The sequence below is a fragment of the Triturus cristatus genome, chromosome 2_1 (assembly GCF_964204655.1).
Source record: "Triturus cristatus chromosome 2_1, aTriCri1.1, whole genome shotgun sequence".
NCBI lineage: Eukaryota > Metazoa > Chordata > Amphibia > Caudata > Salamandridae > Triturus > Triturus cristatus.
In genome coordinates this window covers 181964560-181988968 of record NC_140581.1, presented here as the reverse complement: position 1 = coordinate 181988968, position 24409 = coordinate 181964560, and the positions used below count along the sequence as shown (strand labels likewise).

Genomic DNA, 24409 nt, shown 5'->3' with positions numbered 1-24409 from the left:
CGCTCGCATCTCACTGGAGAGACAGCGAAGCGTCATTCCAGGTTGAACTACCTAGTCTGTTGATTCACTGTCACTTGGAGTAGTGTGACCAACTTGTACGCTTTTTGTAATAGCCTGTGCAAATGTATAGTAATTGCTGTCTTTATAGGAAACAGTATGTATTTTAGAGGTTTTGCCATACTACAACAAAGGGTAAAGGGCTAAGAACTTGCTCAACATCTGCAGGTGAGAGGGCTGTGGCACAATAAGTACAGTAATTGGGGGATGTTATAGCTGTATATATTCGTGGTTGGCATTAGTATAATTGTAGGGCTTTTAAGAGATCTATATTCGTAGGTGTCCGTTATTGAACATACGGAGAGTAGTAGTACAATAGCAAGGTACATTGTAATAAGCAGTATGTTGCCAGTGTGTAGTTAGTGCATGGATGAGACAGGGTATGTAGTTATCAGAACTTGATCTAACTTTTCTAGTAGTGATATAACTGACAAGTTGTGTGCTTTTGAGACAATAGTGAGTTTATTGGCATGAACACATTTAGCGATACAAGGGCTGGTTTAGCATAAGAGCCCTTAGATTACCTTTTAACTTTTACAGTAACAAATACGCTATTGATGAGTTGGATGGGCATTCCTGATACTAGGTGCCTCCCCTGAGAAAGTGTTTGGTGGGCATTTTTATTAAAACGAGACATATTGAGAGGCAATTTAGATTTATTTCTCAGGCTTTGGTTTTACTGGATAGTTTCGTTTTTTTGTGTGCGGAGGGAGATTTGGGTATATTGCTTTTCATGCGAGACAAGTTATTTTAAGTGGAGCGAGATTAAAATGTTAAATCCTTCAGGGAGCTAAGGACTATAGGAATCCCTTTACATTTTTTGGTGTGGGTGTTTAGCAGCTTGGCTTCTCAGTGAAGGATGGCTTTGAGAGCTTTAGTTCAGGACTTGGGTTGTCTTGCTATTAAAGCAGTACCATTTTCTTGAGAGATCACCTGTGCCTATAAAGCATCTCTGAAGTCATGTTTGAGTATGACGAACCAGATGTTGATGTGGTCATGCAGCAGCTTCACTTGAAATCTAGCATGCTTACTGAGGGAGCTGTCCAACATGAAGCTGAAGTATTTGGCTGTTTTTTACAGTCTTTGGGATTATATTTTAGGTCTGTAGTTTTAAGATGTGGTTGGGGGTGGCGGGGCATTAAAGCTGGCATGCCACTATTAAATTAAGTCTTTTGAGCGTTAAAGTTAGTTCCATAAGGGGTGTACATGAGCTTAAGCCGTATAAGGAGGGCTACTCGAATTGTGCAGCTGTGGAGGGCCAAATTATGAGGCAGGGTTCACTAAATTATATGTCAAGAAATGGAAATGGCTAATTTTGCAGCACATTTATGATGGTAAAATCAGAGAAAAGGCTTTCAGCAACAGGATAGAGAATAGATCAGCAAAAAATACCCGCCTATGAGACCTGATTAGTATGACACTACAAACATTTTTAAAGAGCAACCCACATTGCAGAAACCTTACATGCTTTGCATTGTTTTCTTTTCATAGTTTTTGTTTACTGTGCCTACACCTTTTATTATTTTAATTATTTTTTCATTTACCTGTGTGAAAGACATTATTGTCGAAATCACTTAAATATCTCAGATGTTTTACAAACAACATAAGTACAAAACTGGAAATATGTTTTTAAGTGCATGACATAACCCAGGTAACGAAGTGCTGAGCTCCCTCCCTAGACAAGATTGCACTTTATCCTTGGAAACGAACATTGCGAACAGCTTACTTTTATTTGTAAAAATACTGTCATTCTTTGTCCCGTTCAGAAGATGGACTTGGGGAGGGTATCCATTAGTTTGCTTTTAAAAGGCCATGCCAAAACTCCCTAGCTCGGGTAGATATGGTGTAACCTTTAAAACGTGTTTTCCAGTCTCTGCTGAGCCACGTGTGATGTTAACTGGGATGTGTGTTGGGAATGTAAACAAGTGGTAATCTCTTTTGTTAACCCAGTTTGGAAATGTGCTGCGTTTGGCTGCTTTGTGCACTTATTCAGCTAACAATGGATCACTCCGCGGCTTTTGTAGCTGTGTCTCAAATGGAATTGTTTTGTAGAGAAGATTTTTGGCTGCATGTGCAGCTTTTTAATGGTAGCGTGGTTTTTAATTACAACCACTTTTGATCTTTTGGAAATACTGATTATCATAGTCATCTCACTTTGATTTATGAATGTAAGAAGGACTGGCAAATAAAATTCCTACGGTAAGGCTCAACTTGGAAATAAAATTTGATTAGGTGAACTAGGTTGTGATGTTTGGAGCAATAGATGTGTCCTCCTTTCTACTAGACTGTTTAATGTAAATTATGGAGTGATTCTATTGTCTGCTTTATTTGGCATAGCCTGTTAAAGCACTGCTGTTTGCTTGATGGTGACCCTGTGGTACTCCTTCGCATAGGGGAAGAATTGCAACTAACTGAGCACACCTCTGTGCCCTGCACTGTATACAGTAAGGACACCGTTTTATGACAACTAGGGCTGAACTGAGGATTATCTCCTGTCAGGCCTTGGCAGCCCATAGGTTTCCTAGTGCACAAAACAATTTTCATGACTGATCATGTGAAGGGATCAGATGTGAAAGGATATGGCTTGATCAGTGATGATTGGTTAAATAGCATAGAGGTTAATAAGTCTGCTAATTGGAGAAATCATAAGAGTCAGATCTTGACTTGCTTATTACTTCTAATTCTGCATGCACTGGATGGAGTGCTCTGGGTTGGTTATTTAAGAAAAAGCATGGACCTAGTATAATATCTACTGTGATGTGCACCTTCCACAAAAATATTTCTTTTTGTAGATATAAATTCCTTTTATTCCTATACACGAGATATATAAGGGACATGAGCTGGCTTGCACCTGTTCTTTGTATGATCGTAACAGAAGTTCTTTCACATTCTGTATAGTTGCTAGAGGTGCAGCTAGTCTAGTTTATGTCTATTGCAGTCAGCATGTTCTGAATGGAATATAGACTCCAGGGATAATGAATTTAAAAATAATAATCTGAATATTTTTTTAGAGTTCAGAATGTTTTACAGTCCGTGAGTAGTGTTACAAAGAGATAATTTGGAGTATTATTAATGATGATATATTTTGGTGCATTTGTATTTATATGTTTCAATGTCTTAAACCCCCCCCACTCCTCCAATAGTTTTTTATTACATTTTTAGAAACGACAATCAAAACAATAGACAGTTAAAGTGTAGGACTAATGGAAGTTGACAGTGTAGAAACATGTATTAATTGCTATTATTTCTTGATTTACAGCAGTTGTGATAGAATCGTCTAAGTATTAGTAGATCAAGAGAATTCAAGCAGTCTCATTTCAAGGTGCTGTATGAGTCCATGTTGTTTCTTTTCAGTTTATCTTAGAAGATTAAAACTAGAGGGGGAAGAGTTCTAGAGGTGTAGGTAAAGGAGAAGAGGGTTAGTGTGGATTGAAAGGAGAGGGGCTGCGGGCTAGATGTGTTCAGAGACCCTGATAAAGGTCTTGGTTGTCTAGGGTGAGTGTTTCACATGTGCTTTGAGAAGCCTAGTTTTTGTGGGTAGTTAAGGTGGTTTAGGTAGGTCAACAAATTTACCTAGTTTCTCCCATCCATCACTTAATAAATGGGCATTTATAGAGTTGTCAGCACTTTGTGTGAATTGGGTCAATTCTTACCATGTATTTATAGATATTTGGGTGAAATCTTTCTAGTCTGATGGGATACCTTACCTTTGATGCTTGTGGGTACCAATATATTAAGTAAGTCAATATCTTGTTTGCAAAGTGGTTCATTAATGGGTGAAGGATAGGCTTCTAATGGGATGACTACTAAATCAGGGAACTATGTATTATATTTAAAATGTAATTTACATATTTGCTAATACTGTTCCAGAAATAATTCAAAAAAATAATTTTTACCAAACCTGATCATCACATAATACAAGTGTTGATCACACACAGAAGTTTCAGAGAAGCAATATAATATAATTTTATCGGAAAGATAACTTTTCGATTTACACACAGGGTCCGGCAGATATTCTACAATCAGAGAATATGAGCGCACAGTGGATACACATTATATTTACTCCCTTTCACTGCTGCCAATTAAGTCCAGCATTAATTCCGTGGCAATCCTCTTCTGTTCCAGAAATCATTGACCCCACATCATTCTATCAACCTATTTCAAAAAGCTATTTTGCTAGTTTCCTACATTTACTTTTACAAGTCTCTGGAGATTTATTTTTAAAAAATGTGGTGTTCTTTGAGAAGGTTCTCCCATTTGGTTTGTCGGTTGGTTGCTGTACTTGATTGTTTTGGAGTAATACTTTTGTAAATTTTAGCGGCAATGTGTCCTGCCAATGATTTTCCATAAAATGCTGAATAAATCTGGTTCATGACTAGATCTGGATTTGATCAAAGCTTTTTTTATTTTTAGAAATTTATAGATTTTTATTTAGATTGTATGTTAGCTTAATTGAGGAAAAAGGGACGAGGCCGCTTTATGAGCCTAGGTGTTTCACAAGTGTTGTCCTATATCAGCCAATTCTTCGAAAATGGGGATTTATATTTGACTCCAATGTTGTACCAAGGGGAGACTACTGAGGATTTCATTTTATTACGTTTATTATCTAAGAAGCGAACAGCCAATACAGTACTTGTCAGTATAATTTGTGAATGTTCTGAAACAGTCTTTTTCGTTGTCTCAAGTGAGATCAGAGTGAGTGGACAAACCAAATTTTGTTCAATATCCAGTCATAAGAGAATTTTGATTCCACTTCATGAACCATAGAGCACATTGCTAGGAAGGCCTGTTCAGTATCTATTATAGTCTGCAAGATTTAGTCCCCTGATTTTTGGGGAAGTTTTAGCTTTTGGAGTAGTGTTCTTCATTTTTAGAACACTAAATTATTTTTGAGAGAATGTCTTCAATTTTGTTTAAGACGTCACTAAATACAGATATGGAAGACAGTCTTAACAAGATGTTAGTAAGTGGAGAGGCCATCCTTTTTAATGGTCTCTGCTTTTTCCCACTACATGATATATTTTGGAGGCCAGTGGTTTTAATAGTGTTAATTGTTTTGTTTTCATCATATTTTATAGCATCTTTAAGGTTGATTTCAAACCAGATGCCCAGATATTTGGTTGCAGTGATTTCCCATGTTAGGCCTGTGTTGCTAATTGTAGAACTGCTGCAGAGATTTTTGAAGGAGTATTTCTGTTTTTTCCTTGTGTAGTGTGAAACTTGCAAACTTTGCAAAGTTCTGTAATGTGTTTAGGGCTGCTTGGCTAGAAACATCTGCTTTCTGGGAGATTAGAACATCATTGGTGTAAGCTTCCACCTTCGTGGATCAGATTTATATGGAATCCGTACTATTTAGTTGTTCTCTTAAGGGTATCAATACATGTTCAATAGGAAGGAGAACCTTTTTTATCCAAATGCGCAGCTGTCGGAGACTCAATTCAAAATAAAGTATCAAACAGATCTAGCTGCATCTTCTAGTTCTATGATGAAATCGTACACCACCATGCTAAATTAAATTCTGAAATCTCCTCGAATTTCCCCCAGTCCTCCTAATTTAAATGTAAAGGTTAAGCTGTAAAATCAGCTCGATGTCACCACACCCCTTTAACATCTTTGACTTGTTAAGAGCTGTGGTAAATATTCTTATTGACTCTGCCTAAACATGGCTGGTGTGCATATAATTATCACATCCTGCGTGACTAGGCAGCGCTGCATATACAGTAACCGGGGGAGCCGGGCAACTAGCCTCTTCTCAAATGGAACTGTTGGAGGTAAAGAGCCTATTGCCACATTAAACTATTTTGTGTCTGTCTTTGAAATTATGATTGTGTTTGTGCTGTCTTTACCTCTTCTCTTCTAGTTATCTCAAGCTGCCCAAGCTCATTAATAAAGCTATAAAGCAAAAGAAGCTAAGACCAGTAGATAAATGTAAACGAAATTTGAGTCAAAATAACGATATGGTTTTGTTTCCCTGCAGGTGTAGGCTATGTGGCCCTGGCTGTAAAACACTTGTACGCTGGCACTGCTGTCTTCCTGCCAGTGTACTCTGTCCAAAAGAACAACTCCATCACCACTGGCCGACAGCGTTAACACACTGAATCACTTTCTCCATCTCAGAGTGGCGAAAACTACACCTCTTTGCTTACTGCTAATCTCTAAATTCCACCCTAACTACAGCCCTTCTGGTAGGTTGAGCAGAAGGAAAGCGTGGGTGGTAGTATGCTAAGTAGGGACTGCTTCCTAAAATAATGTTGAACCGGACCTTTCCAGATATCTGATCTAAGTAGCAACTTGTGCGCTCTCCTCTTTCTCTATTTTCTTGGTCACATATATCTACAGTACTCGCACTCTACTGAAAAACTGTTACTCTGGGGATGTGCAGAGATGAGATTTGGTGGTTTGGCTGGAGTGGGGAGCTGTAAGTTCCAGAGTAGATTTTGTTTTATCTCCCTTTCCTTTCCTCCAGTATGTTTTTTGTGATAAACATGGGTCTATCGTGTCGCATAATTAGCTAAATGGATGGACTATGTGCAGCTGATATCCATGCAAGCTTTCTGCTTCTAATGTTTGCAAGACCTTTTGATGTTGTGAATATAATTGAGTTGGGTAACTCATAAATAGTCTGTTCAACATGTTTTATGCAGTAAGTGTTGTAAAATTAAATAATTTTGGCATTTGTCACTTTTCACCTTTTTCAACCTATGGTGCCAGTAATGCGGATATTTTCTTGATTGTGTGATTGAATAACGAGATATTTCTTCATTGAAAGACGATGGCATCTAAAGTGGCAAAACAAGTGTTACCCTACAATGAACAATGACAGTATTTATGAAGAAAATGTACAGGCAGTTCTGTTCTCCAGATGCTAATGCTACATACGAGTGCAGTTTCTAATGTTGTTGAGTTTATATTTTTATGTTGCTCGTTGTACCTGATTTACTAAAATTGTTTTTGTGAGGAGATATCTCACATAGCCATTCTTAGGACTTGTCTACTTAGTTGGCAAAGTTTTATAACCAAAGCTCCAGTTGAATATCTGGATGCAAATAGAGCAAGTATTTTATAGCATGTTAAACAAATAACAAAATGTGTTCTATCTAGGCTGCCAAAGAAGTAGCTATATTGAAGCCTGTCTCACTAAGTCTCACTTACTACTGCAAGGAACCAGAATTTCTTCTCAAGGTAAGGCTTGTTACAGCTTGTTGTCTCATGCTTGAAGTCAAATATCAAATGTGTTGAGCTGTTTAGTGTGCTCTTACTTCTTGTTGAAGCCACTCACTGATGAGCAAAGTGGGTCTGAAGATCTTCTAGGAAGTCTTTTCATGCAGTTCTCGAATGCGGGCTCCTCCTTGTCACATCACATTTTTACATGGAACTTCACAGTGATATGGCTGTTTTCCCCATTACTCTAATTGCACAACTGCAAGTGATGATGCACATGAGCACGCATTGAAGGAGGCAAAAACAAAATAGTGAAATCGGGACTTCTGTGAAAACCCTATCATTTTGTACTAAAGTGTCTACACAATATTTAAAAAACAATTTGGCTTGTTCCTCCACTGCGAGCAGCTTGTGGAGGTGGACCACGCTGCCCTCAAAGCTGATGCTGTCTGCAAAGCCAAGAGGAAAAAACTGCAAGCGACTGGTCTAATTTATTAACAGTGTTGTCTCCCCCTCTGTGGGGGGACCTACTTTCATGTCTGCCTCCTTTCATTCGTGTGAACTCCCTCTCCACTTTGTGGCACCATTTGTGATACCTCCACTCTGTTGGCGCCTGTTCTTCAACCACTCCATTACCTGTTTGGTGCATGTATTCCTGCACCGATTTCCTGCTCATACCTCCCCCTGAGGAACAAGCTTTGCCTCAGAAGAACCCGATCTCCTGAGAGGTGTTTTTTTTTTGTCTATTAGACCATATGTCAATCTTCTAGTTTGGATCATGAACTATAATTTTAAAGAGGATTTCCGTAATAGAGCCCTTTTGGTAGACTCAGAGCTCATTCTACCATGGGGAAAGCAACTGCTACGGCTTAGATGATGAATATCCCTCTGCCATATATTTGCAGGACTGCCACTATGAGATCAGTTCGTATGCCTAATAAGAACGGCTCAATTGATACTGACTGCAGACTGGCTACCCTGTAGGTCAATGCTTCACTTGGTTGGGAATGAATGTGCAGGATCCACTTGATTGTGAATGAATGAAACTGAATTGTGAAGCACACTGCCTGCTTTTGAGTTATTCTGGTGCTAATGATGGTTATATTCTGGGGCCTTAAGATGAGAATGGTAAATAGCCAGTTTATTGTTAGTGCCCTAAGAACGACTAGACAATTAGATAATGAACAGAAACGGGAAGAGGTCCAGGTTTTTAAAATGAAATACAAGAACAATCTGCCACCCGCTTTTGTTCTGTTTTTCTTTGGAACAGTTACTGGATGAGTTGACTGTGTGTAAGTTTCATGTTGGAGAGTGTTCAGTAAAATTGTGACACATGACCTACATCGGAGAGCAACATACAGGCTTTTTACAGATGACCCTCTTGCATTTGGATGCAAAACGTTAAACGAACAAAAAATGTTAATGTTACAGAGGCCTAAAACATGCCTAGCAGACATGATTGCAGTTCACTAGAGGATAGATTTTACGGATGCTAAAATTGCCTCCGGATACGCCCCCCGTACCTTGAGACCCTCACAGGTGAGTAGCGCGCTTCACAAATCCCTGATTGATTGAGCAATAAAAACATTCACTTCCTGAGTGACTATTCCTAGCTGCCAAGGGTAGTAAATAAAAGATTTTTCATGTTCTGCAGTCAAGGAAAGCAGGAGATTGTTGGCTTAACCACTTGAGGTGTACAAAAGGCAACTTGTCATCAGATATGATGAATTAATTGGTTGCAGACTTGGTGGAAATGTTAGATCACAGGAAAGGAAGATTGTCCAAGATCAAAATCTCAGTTTTCTCACATGTGAGCTTCTGATAAATGCGTCCACCTTGGCGAAAGGCCTTCTATTTTGCGGCAATACGCGTTCCCCATGCTTTTAATAACTTTGAACTGTTTGAGCTAGAAACTATTTTTTTTGTTAATATATGCTGCAGATAATCGACTGTATGGCAAATGCAGCAAATTCATAACTATGCAGAAAATGGAGCAGCTACAAAATCACATAATTCCAGTGCCCCTCAATATACCGTGCAGCCAGTGCACATGTAGAGTGCTGTCAGGAATGTGTCTGGGGGGAGGGGCAGGCAATCTGTTTCAAATGTGATAGCCACAGAGGCAGAGAAAATGGACAGCTCTGCCTGTCTCTTTAGGTAAAGTTGACGGCGAGACCGGGCACAAATAAAAAGAACACTATCCAATTGTGACCCAAGTTTGATTGGCTGAATAACAGGTGAAAGACTTCAGTTTGCAAAAGAGCAAAAAAAATAGATTGCACAGTCTCTCCAAGGCTAAAAATTCCACATTGCGTGACAAGTGAATCGAGAGTTAGTTTTTTGTGTGTGTGCGTATGATTGATCTGGAGGAGAATCCAATTGAGCAGTTATCAAATTGTAATCTTAGTTCTTTATCTTGTTTATTATCTCATAAACAGTTCATCCTCCCTGAAATCCAGCACCTAGATATAATTATGGGTATCACTACATTGTGCCATAAAGTGATCTTCAAAAATGTGCTATCTTAAAAACCATGATATACTTGATTAGGAATTGCCTTTTTGGAAATGTAAATTCATATATAAAAAGGGAAAACGTTGCTTTATAGATTTGTTTTCAGTTTGTTTTGCATCAAGTCCAAATTACAATTACATATATTTGCAACATGTTTCTGGATAATGCACCTATGCTGTGGTGATTTGTTCATAAATTTCCAAAACATCTTTTCTGTTGTACCAGGATTACAACTAACAAACTTTGTTTTCTGGGGTGGCATTACCGTGGTAGTCCAAAAAAAGAAACTGGCATGAGACCAGAACTAGGCACATCTATTGCAGACTTGTCTTTAATTTGATAGGAAGCCAGATGTTGGATGTAATTTCTATAGCAATATCACTAGTTATGCCTGCTGATAACCGTGGGCTCTTCACCAGAACGCCGCGCTGCCCTGGGGGCGATACCTACCGGACCATCGACATCACAACGCGGGACTGCGAGGACCAGGCTGCTTGGCGGTGAGCGCAGCTGCATCCTCTTCCCGGCTCCTCCCCCAGAAGGTTCTTGACGCCTCGCGGCCCCCGCTTCACGGGTGCCGCTCGTAGGCTTGGGACTGCCTGCTGATAACCGTGGGCTCTTCACCAGAACGCCGCGCTGCCCTGGGGGCGATACCTACCGGACCATCGACATCACAACGCGGGACTGCGAGGACCAGGCTGCTTGGCGGTGAGCGCAGCTGCATCCTCTTCCCGGCTCCTCCCCCCACGCCCCTTTGTCTTCATCTTGCTCTTTTTCCACCGCGCGCAAGCGGGACGCGCGCGGGACTAAGCCCGGGGCGAAGCCCGGGGCGAAGACCGGGGCGAAGACCGGGCTAAGAGCGGGCCGTTTGAGGCCGTTCGAGACTGGAGACACTGGCCTGGGCTACCCCCCCTATATCTTAGTAAGTGTATTCGACTGTGATCATCTCATCGATATTTGGTGGGAGCAATGTCTAGGAACAAAAGTGCCGCTGCTGGAACATCTATGGCAGGGACCCTGGATAATTTTATTGTTAGAGCTGCAAACATCTTAGAACGAGAGATAGACCTTACCGAGCGACGCTTATCGCTTGATCCCTTTACAACTAAACGCTCGTCCTTAGGGAAAATCGCCTCATCTGCTACACCTAGGGTTACTACCAATAAACCTACATCAACTGAATGTCTGTCTAGTGAGAATGAAAGCGCAGACCTAAGCAATAGGTCTGCAATAAGCGCGAAGACACTAGAAGGTCTACTACACCTATAATTACCATGGCAGGTGCCGCTAATTATTTAACTGAAGGTGTCTCCACTCGTGCACAATTACATGCAATAACTGAGGTTATTTCCCCTTCCTCTTCCTTTCCCTTTAATTCAGGAGCAAAACCGAAAATCAAGGCTGGTCTGCAAGCAAAAAAGGGGAGACAACCAAGAGGGTCAAAAAATAAAAATAAAACAATTGCGTCTAATATTACTCTGGGCGCTGCTGATCCTCCCCTGAACGAAGCCACCTCAGACTTGACTAGGCAACTAGATGTCGGGTTTCAGTCTAAAATAATAGAAGTGTTTGAAAACTCAACCCGTCTGATCCTGGATAGACTCTCCAAGATAGAAGAGCGACTACAGAAATTAGAAAAGACCGCCTCTGCTAACCTAGAACATAATCAAGTTCTGAGGACAGACTTACTTAGGGAGCTCAACGAACACCCTCTTCTTGCTAACTCTGCTAGCAACCTAAAAGAGAAAACTCCTCCCCCTATGGTTTCGCCGTCAATGGACAAGCACTTGGGACTATCAGGGGATAAATGTGTAAATACAGCCTGCATTGAAAATACCACAACTAGTAGTGGTTTCCAAAATTCTCATGCAGGAGTAAAGCCCCAGCAGAATCTTCTGGAAGTCAATAAAAAAAACCAATAATCTTATTCCACAAGATAGAAATGAGGTAGGAAATGGAATTACTCCTGTCCAAGACGTTGTTCCCAAATTACTCACTCTAGACCTTCCCCCTGAATCCTTACCCTATGTCATTGTATTGGCGGGAGTACCTGGCCTGCAGGGGAAAACAAATGAGTCTTATCTAGAATTGAGGAACAAAACTATCTATTGGCTTAACATCAACCGACCCCTCCCTCCTAACATTCATACTAAAATTTTATTTGTACGGAGAGTTAGCTGGGTGGGTAGTAGGAGTAAAGACATACCGGGAGACTGTATAATTGTTAATTTTAAGGACACCCAGGCTGTAAATTACATCCAGCATGTACAATCTTCTGTTAATAATACAAATATCATTCCACTACCTCTCGACTACTTTTATTCTCACCATTCAACCAACAAGAGGTGGGAACAAGTAGGGAGGGCAAAAATACATACTAACCAGGAAAGAGGTATGTTGCCTATACCTAGGCCAGGCTGGTTGGAGACCATTCCATTGTCAAACAGGTACAGCTGCCTGGATATGGTCGACTGACTACCCCTGAATTATAATGTCGTCAAATTAGCGGGGGAAGTCGCAGCCGGTGACAAGCCAACTTCACCGACTGACTCATGGCCCGTACAATCGATAACTTCCTCAGAGAACAACTTAGAAACTATCCCCACTAATACTGAGGACAACGAGTTAATTGATCATCTTGCACTGCCGAGCAGCGGATCTTCTGAAACTGTTGCTCCTGGTATAACTCCTATTGTGACCCCATCCTCAGAGGGCGACATAGGTCATTCTATCACATTTTTATCCTGGAACGTCGCAGGGTTGCCCTCCAGGTTAGGCGATATAAATTGTGCCTCCTTTTTAAAACGGTTTTCGATTGTCTGCCTCCAGGAATGTTGGACGGCTGAGCCCATTCTTATGAATGGTTATTGTACCTACCATACTCCAGCTGTACACACCCTGAGAGGGAGAAACAAAGGAGGCCTTTGTACTTATGTCTCCAACTGCTTAAAGGAAACTAAGATTTCTTTTTTCTCTGACTCCGTCTTCTTTCAGATTTTGCATATAACGTTGGGAGGCAATCAACACATTAACCTGATAAATTTCTACAACAACATACCGAAAGATGCTTGGGCCTCGACCTACAAAGAACTACTTGAGACCCTTAAAAACATAGACGAAAAAGAACGTACTGATAGTTGTGTGATTTGGATGGGCGATTTTAACTACTTCTTATGCCCATTGAGCGACCAAAACCTTTGTGGACTGGGAGAGTTGGATGATGTTCCTGTGACGCACTTCTCACATACATCTTTGGGAATAAACCTTAATGAAATACTTTTCTCCCTGGACCTGGGCTTTGTGAATGAACTATGCTCCCCATCAGTCTCTTTTAACCCCACATTCATTGGACGGGTTTGCAAATCAATAATTGACTTCATGTTAATATCCAAACGCTATTCTCATTACATTCTCGCGTTCGAAACATGTGAGGTAGCAATGAGCGACCACTTACCGCTTAGCATGTCCCTTATTACAACGCTGGGCAAAAACAATAATGTCACCAAGACCCAGACCCTGTACGACTTCAAATTAGAACTTGCAAAGAAGAACGGTTATACTCTAAAATGGGACAAAGTGGAACCAGTGGCCTTCCTAGGAAATCTAATTCGCTCCAAGGAAGAGGACTTTAGCATCTGCCTCACAGAGCACATTGAGCCCCTTAAAGTCAATGATGCATTCCTTAGTATCTCAGAGGAAATTAAAAAGCTACTCACGAGACCACTGCATTCTGGGGCAAACAAAATCAAGAGATGGTTTGATGGAGAGTGTAGCAAGACCCACGCTCATTTAATGGAACAACTAAAAAGGGAGCCTAGGGTAATGGCTGAAGTCAGAACAGCCAGATCTGCCTACCAACAGGCAGTAAAAAAAAGGAAAAAACAAATTAAACAGGAAGCCTGGAGTACTCTTCGGGAAACCTGTATTTCCAAAAATAATACCGCATTTTGGAAAGCGGTGAATGCTCCGTTTTTCTCCAATGATTTAACAGACTCTATTGTAATAGCAATCTCGGAAGAAGGTTGGTTGTCTTTCTTTCGTGAACTTTACACAAAGGATTTTCAGGTCGAGATAGAAGGGGATTTTAACTCAGGCAATAAGGATGTAGCACCCTATCCAATAAATATCGATTTTACTATGGAGGAAGTTATGACAGCTATTAACAAGAGCCCAGCAGGAAAGGCCCCGGGCCCGGATGGCATTCCCGTAGATGTTTTTAAGGCTAACAGCAAGTTATGGGCCCCACTGCTAACAAACGTTCTTAATAGCTTCACTAAAACGGGCTTCCCAAAGACCTGGCAGAAAGCCATTGTGGTACCCATTTTCAAGAAAGGAGATCGTAGTTCACCGAAATGCTACAGACCGATCTCCTTACTTGACTCACTCATGAAGATAGCGGGGAGAGTCATACTGAATAAACTACAAGATTGGGTGAACGACACAGGTACTCTCTCCCAATTTCAATATGGTTTTAGGGAAGGCCTAGGTACAATTGAGCAAGGTCTGAATTTAGCACTCATAGTAGCCAAATACGTCGAGGCAAAAAAAGAGAACTTATTTCTAACATTTGTGGATTTAAGTTCGGCCTTTGACTGTATCAATCACAATAAACTTTGGCTAACTATGCAGGAAATGGGAGTGGACCCAAACCTCCTAATATTCATTAGAGAACTATATCGGGAGGCGGGCGCAAGGGTACGCTATGGGGAAAAGGGGGACTGCACTTCTAAATTTTCCATAGAAAAGGGTGTGAGACAAGGCTGTATTTTAGCACCTTTTTTATTTAATTTATATATTAACTCGGTCGCGTCTCACCTCCTTGAAGATAAGCAGGATTACCCCAAAATTGGCAACTCCTTTATCCCCATTCTCCTATACGCAGACGATGCTGTAATCATGGCCCGGACCCAAATCGGTCTCCAGAGATCGATTACTAGTTTTTCCGAATACATGGGCAGTAGAGGCCTAAAGATTAACATAAGTAAAACATTTAACATGTGTTGTACAAAAAAGAATAATCTTAGCTGTAATTCATTTTTATCTAACACAAAAATCATGACTGTTAACACTTTTTCGTATTTAGGTATTACTTTCGACAAAAAGGGAACTTGGTCAGCGGCAGGTGAATCCCGAAAGCTAGCATTCTCGCGAGCAATTGGGGCGGTCAAACATTTTTCAAATAAGGTTGGAGGACGCCCGGTACCAGTCTTGCTTGATATCTATAGGGCTAAGTGTGTATCAACTGCACTATATGGCGCAGGAATCTGGGGGATTGTGAACACCCCAAGTATTCAAATCCAGATCTGTCAGAATGCTTTTCTGCGGTATTTATTGGCTGTGCCGGGGTCAACCTCTTCTTATGCCTGTCATCAAGAGTTGGGCGTGCCCTATATTGCTGATCTCATCAAACTGGAGCCCATCTTGCTGTGGCATAAAGTCTGGTCTGGAACTGAGACAGACCTGAACAGGGACATAATCAAGGATTGCCTGGGTCTAGATGGAGCATTGAAAATTCCTTGGTTCAATTATGTAAGGAAATTTCTCACTGAGTTAGGCCATCCGGAGTTCTTTAACTCTCCAGCTAGCATGACGAATTTTTCAAGAAAAAAGTTCAAGCAAATTTGTCTGCACTTCCTTTCAGAGGAACGCTGGATGTCAGAGAAATGTAAGAGCTCTGTTATGGCCAATCAGTTACTTATTACTAACCCAGGTATCCAACCATATTTGAAATTAGTCCCCAGCTGCTATACTCGTATGCTGTTATCTCGTTTTAGGGCTGACATCTTTTATAGAATGGTCACCTTTCCTGAGAAGAACTGTTGGCTTAAGGAACTTATTCCCTGTCCTTGTGATCAGATTTCTGTCCAATCTTCCCTCCATTGTATTCTTTTTTGTAAATTTTATTCAGAACCTAGAAAAAGTATTCTTCGACCCGTTTTGAAAAAGCTAGGATTGAGACAATGTAGAGCGGCGCTGGTCAGATTACAAATGTTAGACGATGAATTTCTTATCTTTTCGGTCTCTATGTTCCTAAAAACCGTTATCAGATTCAGGATCTCCATGAACTAGATCATTTTTAATATGCTGATATTTTTAACCTTGAAAGTTTATTTTTGATTGAAACGTGATGTATGTATGCTTTTATGGTTTTGTATCTTAAAAATCGAATAAAGCTGTTTCTGATCTGATCACTAGTTATGTTAATCTCCTCTGTTTTGTGTGTGACTCTGATTAATTGCTAATTTAAGAAAAAAATCCCAGGATCACTGTGTCTAGAACCCTGGTACTCAATGTGCGGCCCAGCAGACGCTTCCTTGTGGCCGGCAGACCTTCCACTGGGAATCTGTAAACGGTAGCAGAGAAAACAAGCATTTGCAATGCAATAGGTCTCGCATTTATACGAGTTTGAGCTATTGGCATTGTAAATGACAGTGCCTTTTATTTATGTTTTAAAAAAACCAAACTTAAATAAAAAGCATTGTCATTTACAATGTCAATAGCTCAAACTCGTATAAATGCGAGACCTATTGCATTGCAAATGCTTGTTATATACTAGCTCCTATGTGCTTACATTGCATCCTTTTAGGGGTCGCTCATGACTACATAAAAATAGGCCTTTCCTACATAGAACGGGCATTTTTCCCTGCATTATATCACGGCAGGGCGTTAAAACTGCAGCCCAGCCAGGCACAGTGGTAGTGATGGTAGAAACATTTGTGTTCTATATGTGGGTGGTATAAATAATACACTGCAGCCCAGATATGCCATTTAACTTCCTATGGCATAAGTACACCTATGGTATTATCTACAATGTACTTATAGGAAAGTTATATGGGTCAAATAGGAAGTTACAATGTACAGCACATGATTTAGAGGGGAAAGACAGTCAGTTTGCTGCTGATCACCAGTGGGGAAGTGCACAGAGTCCTAAACTCAGCAAAACCATACTTCATATAAAGGAAAGAAATCTGGAGTGATCATGCCAAAAAAAAAAATATGGAATTTGCTACCGTCTGTTCCTCTCTTGTCTGCCATTGGACATGTAGATAGTGTTGTCTCCGTGCATAGAGTTTTGTGTGTACTTCTCCAGCTGAATGTCTTAGATTTCAACTTGTTAGTTCCTTGAAGATATGTTTTTGTGTCTCTCCATCCTGATGTTCGTTTTTCTGGTCACCTCTTTTTATTGCTGGGCATTTATATAGCTCTTCTCTTTGAGGGATATGTGTTTCTAGCTGGTATGTTTAGATGTGCTTGCGTATTGCCCTAATGTGTTAATGTGGAACGTTTTGTCACTTCTCTGAATGGGCATGTAGGTCTGGCTGTCTCTATGTATGTGTATTGTGTATCTTTCGTAAACAAGAGTCACTTTCTGTGAAATTGTAGTTGATGCTTTTTTCACCTCGGTGTTTGTAGTGGTTTGCTGTGCCTACCTAGATTTCTTATTTCTGAATTGTGTGCGTCACTTTACTCTTGGTGATGCAGCTTGTGCGTCCTTGTTGGCGTGCTTGACGTGCTCGTGTTGTTTCAATCCTTCTCTTTTATATTTCTGCGGTCCAGTAAGTGTGTCACGCTGAGTGCGTTGGTGCCGCGGATCTGCTCGCTTCAGTAAGCTGACCTCTCTTCAAGGCAAAGGGAGTCTGAGGAGGCTGGAGCCTTGTAAAGCAGGCCTTCCGCACTGGGCCTCCTGCGAGGGGCCGTTTTAATTAGGTTATAAATCTGAGCAGAGCCTCGAAGTTTCTGAGCATTACACGTGAATTGTGAAGGGATGAGGAGGCGTGAGGTGGCCGTGGCTGAGAGAGGGGGGCGAGAAGGCAAGGTGGCTAGGAAGGGAGGACGGGAGAGAGTGAGGTTTGGAAGGGAGGACAGTGAAGGGGCGAGGGGGGCAAACGTGAGGAGGGCGAGGGGTGGGGGTGCAGGATCGAGGAGTGCGCTGGAGGTTAGCGCACATGGACTTCTTTCAACATGGCGACGGGGGAAAGGATAAGTGGGGAAAACGAAAGTATAAGAGACAAAATGAGAGCGGAGCGAGGATGATGAAAAAATGTGTAAGTTAGAAAAAAATAGTTCGATTAAAGGAGAAGTAAGAAGGTAATAGTTAATAGGGAGCAGCTAAGGTAAAAGGAGGATGAAATGATTGGGCAACCTGAACGGGTGGAGAAGTGGGGCAACTGTGCAGCATAGAGGGAGCATAGGTTTGGGAAGGGGTGGGTTAAGAAATGTTGGGGCGGTGGAGAATGATAGAGATGTGAGGCGTGAAGTAAGAGGACAGCAGCGGGTGCAAGCCCCAGATGGAAAGGAGAAGGATCGGTGGGACAAAACGGAGCAGTGTTGGATGGAGACAGTGGAGCCAATTAAAGATACCAGAGAAGGGTAGGGGCAGTGGATCTGAAGCAGTAGTCCGGTGGAGAGAGTTGGGGTCTACTGCGGAGAGAGAGGTGCGGGACGTGAGAGGAGGAGGGATATTAAGAGGTTCGATCAATGATAACATGATTGCCTCTCCAGAGTCAGACGAATAATTATGTGAACATTTTGTGCCCTCTCTGATTTGTAATTAGAGCGTCTGAGCTGTTCGTGGGCTCCAAGTACTCCCCCCTTCTCTGCCACTGATGGCGTTTATTTCAAGTTAATATATTTGAAAAACTGCATGGTAAATGTACTGAGGCGCCAAAGGTGCGTGCAGGTGAGGGAGAAGAGCGCCGCATTAAAGGTGGGGGTGAGGGGAAGTATGGCGGGATGCAAGGGCGTGGCTGAAAGGTGAACGTAGCTGAGAGATTTGCCTAAAGGCAAGCTGGAAAGACTGCCGTGGTATGAGCTAGACAGACACATATAGAAAGGGGGAAGAACCTGGAAATCGCATAGTGCTAATTCTGATGAGGGGTGCATTTAGCCGTGGGAGGGTCATTTCGATTATGGTAAAGCCCACTGATGCAAGCAGAGCACATGTGGGCAAGAAGAACAAGACCAGCCCGGCGGAGCGTGGCACGCGCGCGCTTGGCGGGGGAGCGCATTCCAGGCGGGGGAGCGGACCCTTTGAAGTACGATGTCAAACGGATTGCATGGCGGCACGATGCACGTGATTGTGCGCCTGCTCGCCATGCAATCCGCTTTTCGGAGCACTTTTGGGAGCCCCTTACTATAGTCTCGCATAGCGATCGCTTACGCGATAGATAGGTGAGACCTAAAAATCAGCTCACGTTCTGTCTTTCCACTTACTGCTGGTAACCAAGCAACATTGTTTGATGATTCCGGGCTTTTTTTCTATATTAAGTATAGCTTGTTTTAAGAGTGGGGCTGGCTTGCACATAGAACAAACTGAAATAACTCTAAAAACAAAGCCCAAAATCACAAAACAAAGGAATCGATGTTGCAGGGGTACTTCTGTTTTGTACTCTCCTGGTTGTGGTCTTTGTTTCTACTGTTAGTTAAGCTTGTACTGTCATCAAGGTTGGTCAGCTTATAAGTGAAAGCTCTGCCTGAGCAGATAGTAGTAAGGTAGACAAAAGAGACTGGGATAAGTATAACAAATTGATCCTGTCATAATATTCAACTACCTTAGTGAAGCAAATGTTTTGTTGCCATTAAAGCACCAAGATCTACAGCGACAGCGCACTCATACAACAAAGTTAATCTGCATCCATTTATGTGGCAACAAAGTTCTGCACTAGCCAAGAGGAAGGATGAACACTCAAGCAGAACTCAAAAGCAGTAATGGTAGGGCTAGCGGTCAGTGAACTCATAAGGGTCAGCAAGTACCAGTTTAGTCAACAGGTCTTAGTTCTTGTAGTCACTATATAAGTCCCAGCATGCTTAGTGTTATCTTCTAAATAAAAAACAGTGCTGTCTGAAATTCAGCCTCCTAACATGGGGTCTATTATGAATGGAGAGATTGCAGCAGCGTCCCAGGTAGAGGGGGGGATCTGTACTGCTACTGGTATAAGGAATGGTGCAATCACCCAAAGGGAGTCAGTTCTGTTGCATCCCTAGAGAGCGGAGTGTCAGAGTGGACTGAAATAAAGGCAGAAGAGCCTTAAGCATATCTGTCTAATTACTCACAAGGGTAACTTTCAGCGAGAATTGGTTTAGCTACCAGTGTTAAGCATCCCGGGATTTGTAGTTTGACTTTGAGTCACAGCATGCTTTATAATGCTGCCTAAGAAAACAGTACTGCTGGTGGAGTATATAGAGAGGGGATTGATTCTGTATGACTACTGATATAGGAAATGCTGCAAGCACCCAACGGGAGCGAGCGCTACAGCAACATAAAGAAATAGAAATGCCAGAGTACAAACAAATTGTCCTGTCATTGATGAGCTCCTCAGACATGAAAGTGGAGCAGTCAGTGGCTTCATGTCAACCTCTTTAGCATCATTTTACTGCTTGGGTATGTTGCTGGTACTGCATAGAGCAATTCTAAAACTTGAATATGCTACTGAGATGATACTTTTTTCCACTATGGCTGTTTCTCTGTCTTTGGCCAATGCATTTTATGATGAAGTGTCACTCAAGGTGGCAAAATGCATTGTTTTGGTGGGAAAGCTCAGTTTGATCACCTCAGACTTTAGATGTCTGTGTGTAACTGGACAGCCACTGCATTAAATCCTTGTTGGTGCCCTGGGAAAAAGCGATGCATATTTCTAATGCTTTTGGATTCTATCCTGTAGCAATAAGCAAATCATGTGTTTATAATTTTCTTACAGTTTAACATAAGCTGCAAAAATGTTAAAGCTGCGTAGGCTACATGTAGTATAAGATGGGCTGCTGCAAAATGTCTTAAAGCGCTTGAGGTGAGAATATAAAAGACTACAAAATAACATCTACTCCAGCTGTTCATGAAGATTGGAGGATGGTAGCACATCTTGGGTTTGCATCAGTTAAACAAAGTTTAGAAAAATCAGGATGGTGACTTTTCGAAATCCAACTGTGCTTGGCAGTATGGTTCAAAGCAATGTAATCTGGCACATGTGATACCCTGGAAGAGTAGAGATGCATTATCTTTGAGCCTAGGCTTTATCTACGACCAAAAGAGAAGATTCTGCTTTTGGCTTTGGAAATGGGGGACAATCTAAAGGTTCAAGATCTCACATTGGATGCAAGCCTTTGTTCTAAAGCTTGCAAGGATTGTATTGAGATAATGAACTCTATGGATCTACCTTGCAGGTACAGAAAAATGAATGGAGTGAAACCTTTTTAGGTCTCGCCTGGCTATCGCGCAAGTGATCGCTCAGCGAGACTCTAGTAAGGGGCTCCCAAAAGCGCATTGCATGGCGAGCACGCGCACAATCGCGTGCATCGTGCCGCCATGCAATCCACTTTTGGGGAAGCGCTTCAGGCCACTGGCGTGTGCACTAGCGACGGGCGTGCGGTTACGCGCACAATGACGAGCAGAGGCGCCATATGGCTTTCCTCTCCTGTCATGGTGCGTGCACATCGCACACCACTCGCCAGCCAGCCTGCTTTCACTTTTGCGCCTGTCTTGTTTTTTTTCGCTCCCCACCTCTCCTCTCTGACCATGCCTCCCTCCTCTCCTTCCGCCCCCGCAGCCTCTCGTCCTTTTCTCCTCACTCCTCCACTCTGTTTTCCTAAACCCTCCCTGTTCAGCTTTCTTCTCTGTTATTATAGAATATATTCTAGCTATTTTGCTGGACTCTTCCCTTTCTGCTCATTTGGAATTCCTTCTATGGAGTGCACGCTTGCCGTCCTGTAGAGAACAAGTGTCCAGTTTTCCCGAGTCCCTGCCAAGCCGAAGAGCCGCAGTATAATATTCACATGGTTCAAGCTTAAGATTTTGCAGCTGTGTAGTTTTAATATAATCAGTTGCGGGTGTTAGGCGGTGATTTTCGCCAAAAAAAACAACTACATGTATCGACTCTTTGGATGTTATTGTGAGCTTCCCTTGTTCCAAGTTGGCTCGAGACAACTCTTTTGTCAAAAGTGCTTGTGTCTCCCAAACAAATAGTGTTTCAAAAAGGTTACAGGCCATGTGTGGGATTTGTTTTTGTAGGTTTGCACTTAGCACGGGGTTCCTGGGGTTTCCAGCATAATGTAAAAACAGTTTAGTGAATTGTGCTTTATACACTTGCATTCATTATGAACAGCGCACCACAACACTCAATACACATTTGATGCTGCTCGTACCACAACCAGACAATGCAAGGGTGAAGACTTTATTTGCTTCACAACTAACGTTATTCAGAAGTCATTTGACGTCATAATTAAGTAATACTCGACTGGTGCTTTGAACATATTGGTACTTGGGGTTCGCTCAAACTGCAGTAATTATTGCACTGTTTATGCTCTATGACTTAGAGTAACCCTCTTTGATTAATGCAGTGAGTAGATGAGGTAAGTAGGTACATTTGTTTATTTCAAAAGTGTTGCCTGCATTTAAAAACAAGCCCTGTCAAAGCCAGTAGGTCTGACCTTAAAAAATGTGCGGTTTATTTCTTTTTCGCAAACCTATGCAAAAAAATGACGAACACATGAAAATTATAAACAAGCATTGGCATAGCCAATAGGTCTCGCCTTTGGGACCTTGTAAGTGTTTAGCCATGCAACAGTTGTTGTTGCACCAAAGAAATTGTGCGGCATAAATAAATACTTATAAGGTCCCAAAAGCGAGACCTATTGGCTATGCCAATGCTTGTTCTCCAGCATTGTATCTTTTATATAGTTACATGCATCAAATCATTCCCCATCAGCAAGCTGGGAATCCCTGGTAACTTTCAATGGTAGTTAATTGTGTTAAAATGGCAATAGGCATCAACAACAGTGTTTGTTTAGTAGCACATTCAATTCATCTGAAGCACTCTGAACTTCAGCCAGTAAAAAGGAAGTGCTAAGCTCTTCAGCTCCCCCTAGAGGCCACTGTATCTCAGATTTCCACTGCACGTTATTTCTGGAGTCCCTGAGAAGAGCTCTGCTCTAGCCTTTCACTGACCATATCCTGATACTTTTCTGGTCTGCCATGGAGCTTATCCCGCCCCATCTTCAGTTTTCATTGTACCTTAAGTTGTTTTTAGGGTGATTTTCAGGGAAAACTTAATTTTTCTGAATCGGGGAGACCTTTCCTCTGTCACCAACTGTAATCATGACTGACAGAGAAAAATCTCTTTTGAAATCCTGCTCTTACTGTTGTCATGAGCATGCAGTGCACAAGGCTTCATGCTGAGACATTTATAAAACCTTACCTTTGAAAACCCTAAAGAATAAAGAGAGAAGGATGGCCCTCTATGCACTAAAAAGGACATATGGAAATGAAAACCTACTGGAGTGTCCTGCTCCCTTGTTGTACCTACTGAGATCCAGTCCCCTCTAGTGACTTCTATGTCAATGTTGATGATTATAGTACAGGCATTGTGGATGACAAGATCTTCAACGAGAGCTGCGCCTTCTACTACAAGTCCACTTTGTCTACTCTAGCCGTTGTTGACGGCCCTCCCTTTCTCTTCTATGCCAAAGGTCTTCAAATGTGGGGGTGTGCCCAGGGGGGACGCAAATGCCTTTGCAGTTGCTTGTAAATCAAGATGGCCTGGAAGCGCGACTTTCGGGGGTTCTTTCCCTCGACTTTTTGTTTTTTTCCCTCCGGGACTTGGTGAGTTATTTGACAATGCCATTTAGGGCCAAAGCTTGTCATATACCTACTAGTGATTGGTGTATACATGATTGGCTTATTTATGTTAGGTGTACGTCCCTTGACTGGGGGTAAGACACATACCTAGAGCTTGTAACGCAAATGCTTCTCCGTGAGCCCACAGCACTGGTTGTGCCACCCAAGGAGTTAGCTCTTCAAACGCCCCACAGGTTTGCCATGGCAGGTCCTGTGTGTGCAGGTTACTGTTAATCGGCTTGGCATTTAAAAAAGCTACTTGTCAAAGTTCTGCATGTCTCTTGCTACTTCGGAGTACTGGTAGGTTGCGGTGTTCGGAAGAGATTGTGCATGTGCGCTACATGCACTGGTAGTGAATGGCACTGGATGGTGTGTTCGGTGTGGTAGGACCTGCTTCTCGCATTTGATTGACATGAGGGATCTGTGGAAAGGCCTTTGAGCTGTATTTCCTATGTGCATAAGAGTGGCAGTATAATGTTGGATATCAATGAGTTAGTAATGGCAAATCCTCACTGGTGGTAATGGAAATGTACCACTTTGGAAAAGTGGGCATTTCTGTGCTTGTGGCTCTTTGTACTGTCAGCCTGTCTCCAATCATTATCTGGCTGCTTGGGGGGGACAGATAAATCTGTGCATTCCTGATAAGACAGCCATAAACTAGGGGCTCAAGGTAAACTGCAGACATCTGACTCTGAGGGGCCTTTCTGGGACGGATAATTGAGGGTGAAATTGCCACCTATGTTCCAAGGGGCAGGGTTATGTCCCTTCTAAAGATATTGATCGAGGTTTGCAGACAAGACAAAATTTATAGATGACCTGTGCATTTCAAAGGTGGCCGTTTGAACTGATCTAGTCTTCATAGGCCATTGTGGGTATAACTACTGCCCTCTAGAGTTGGGGATGCTTGTCGGATTGGAACCATATTAGGCTGATACGAGGCTGGGACATCGACAGGAGGAGCTAATGGGGCAGGAGGGACTGCTGCTGGATTATCCACAGACTTGTGCTGGCCTGGACCTTTTTGTGCTCTAGGAAGGGGACTGTCAGTGGGTGGATTTTACCTGGATTTTG

At 42.1% G+C, this 24409-nt stretch overlaps 1 protein-coding gene across 3 annotated transcripts in view; it reads left to right on the top strand.

Moving 5' to 3' along the window:
* The window catches only part of SMAD2 (SMAD family member 2), a 291794-nt gene that overhangs the window by 719 nt on the left and 266666 nt on the right, over positions 1–24409 (top strand). For all 3 annotated transcript variants that reach the window (XM_085629486.1, XM_085629495.1, XM_085629504.1), the window contains exons 2-3: positions 6035–6242; positions 7159–7239. The gene's annotated coding sequence lies outside the window, so the exon portion shown is untranslated. The remainder of the gene's footprint in view (positions 1–6034; positions 6243–7158; positions 7240–24409) is intronic.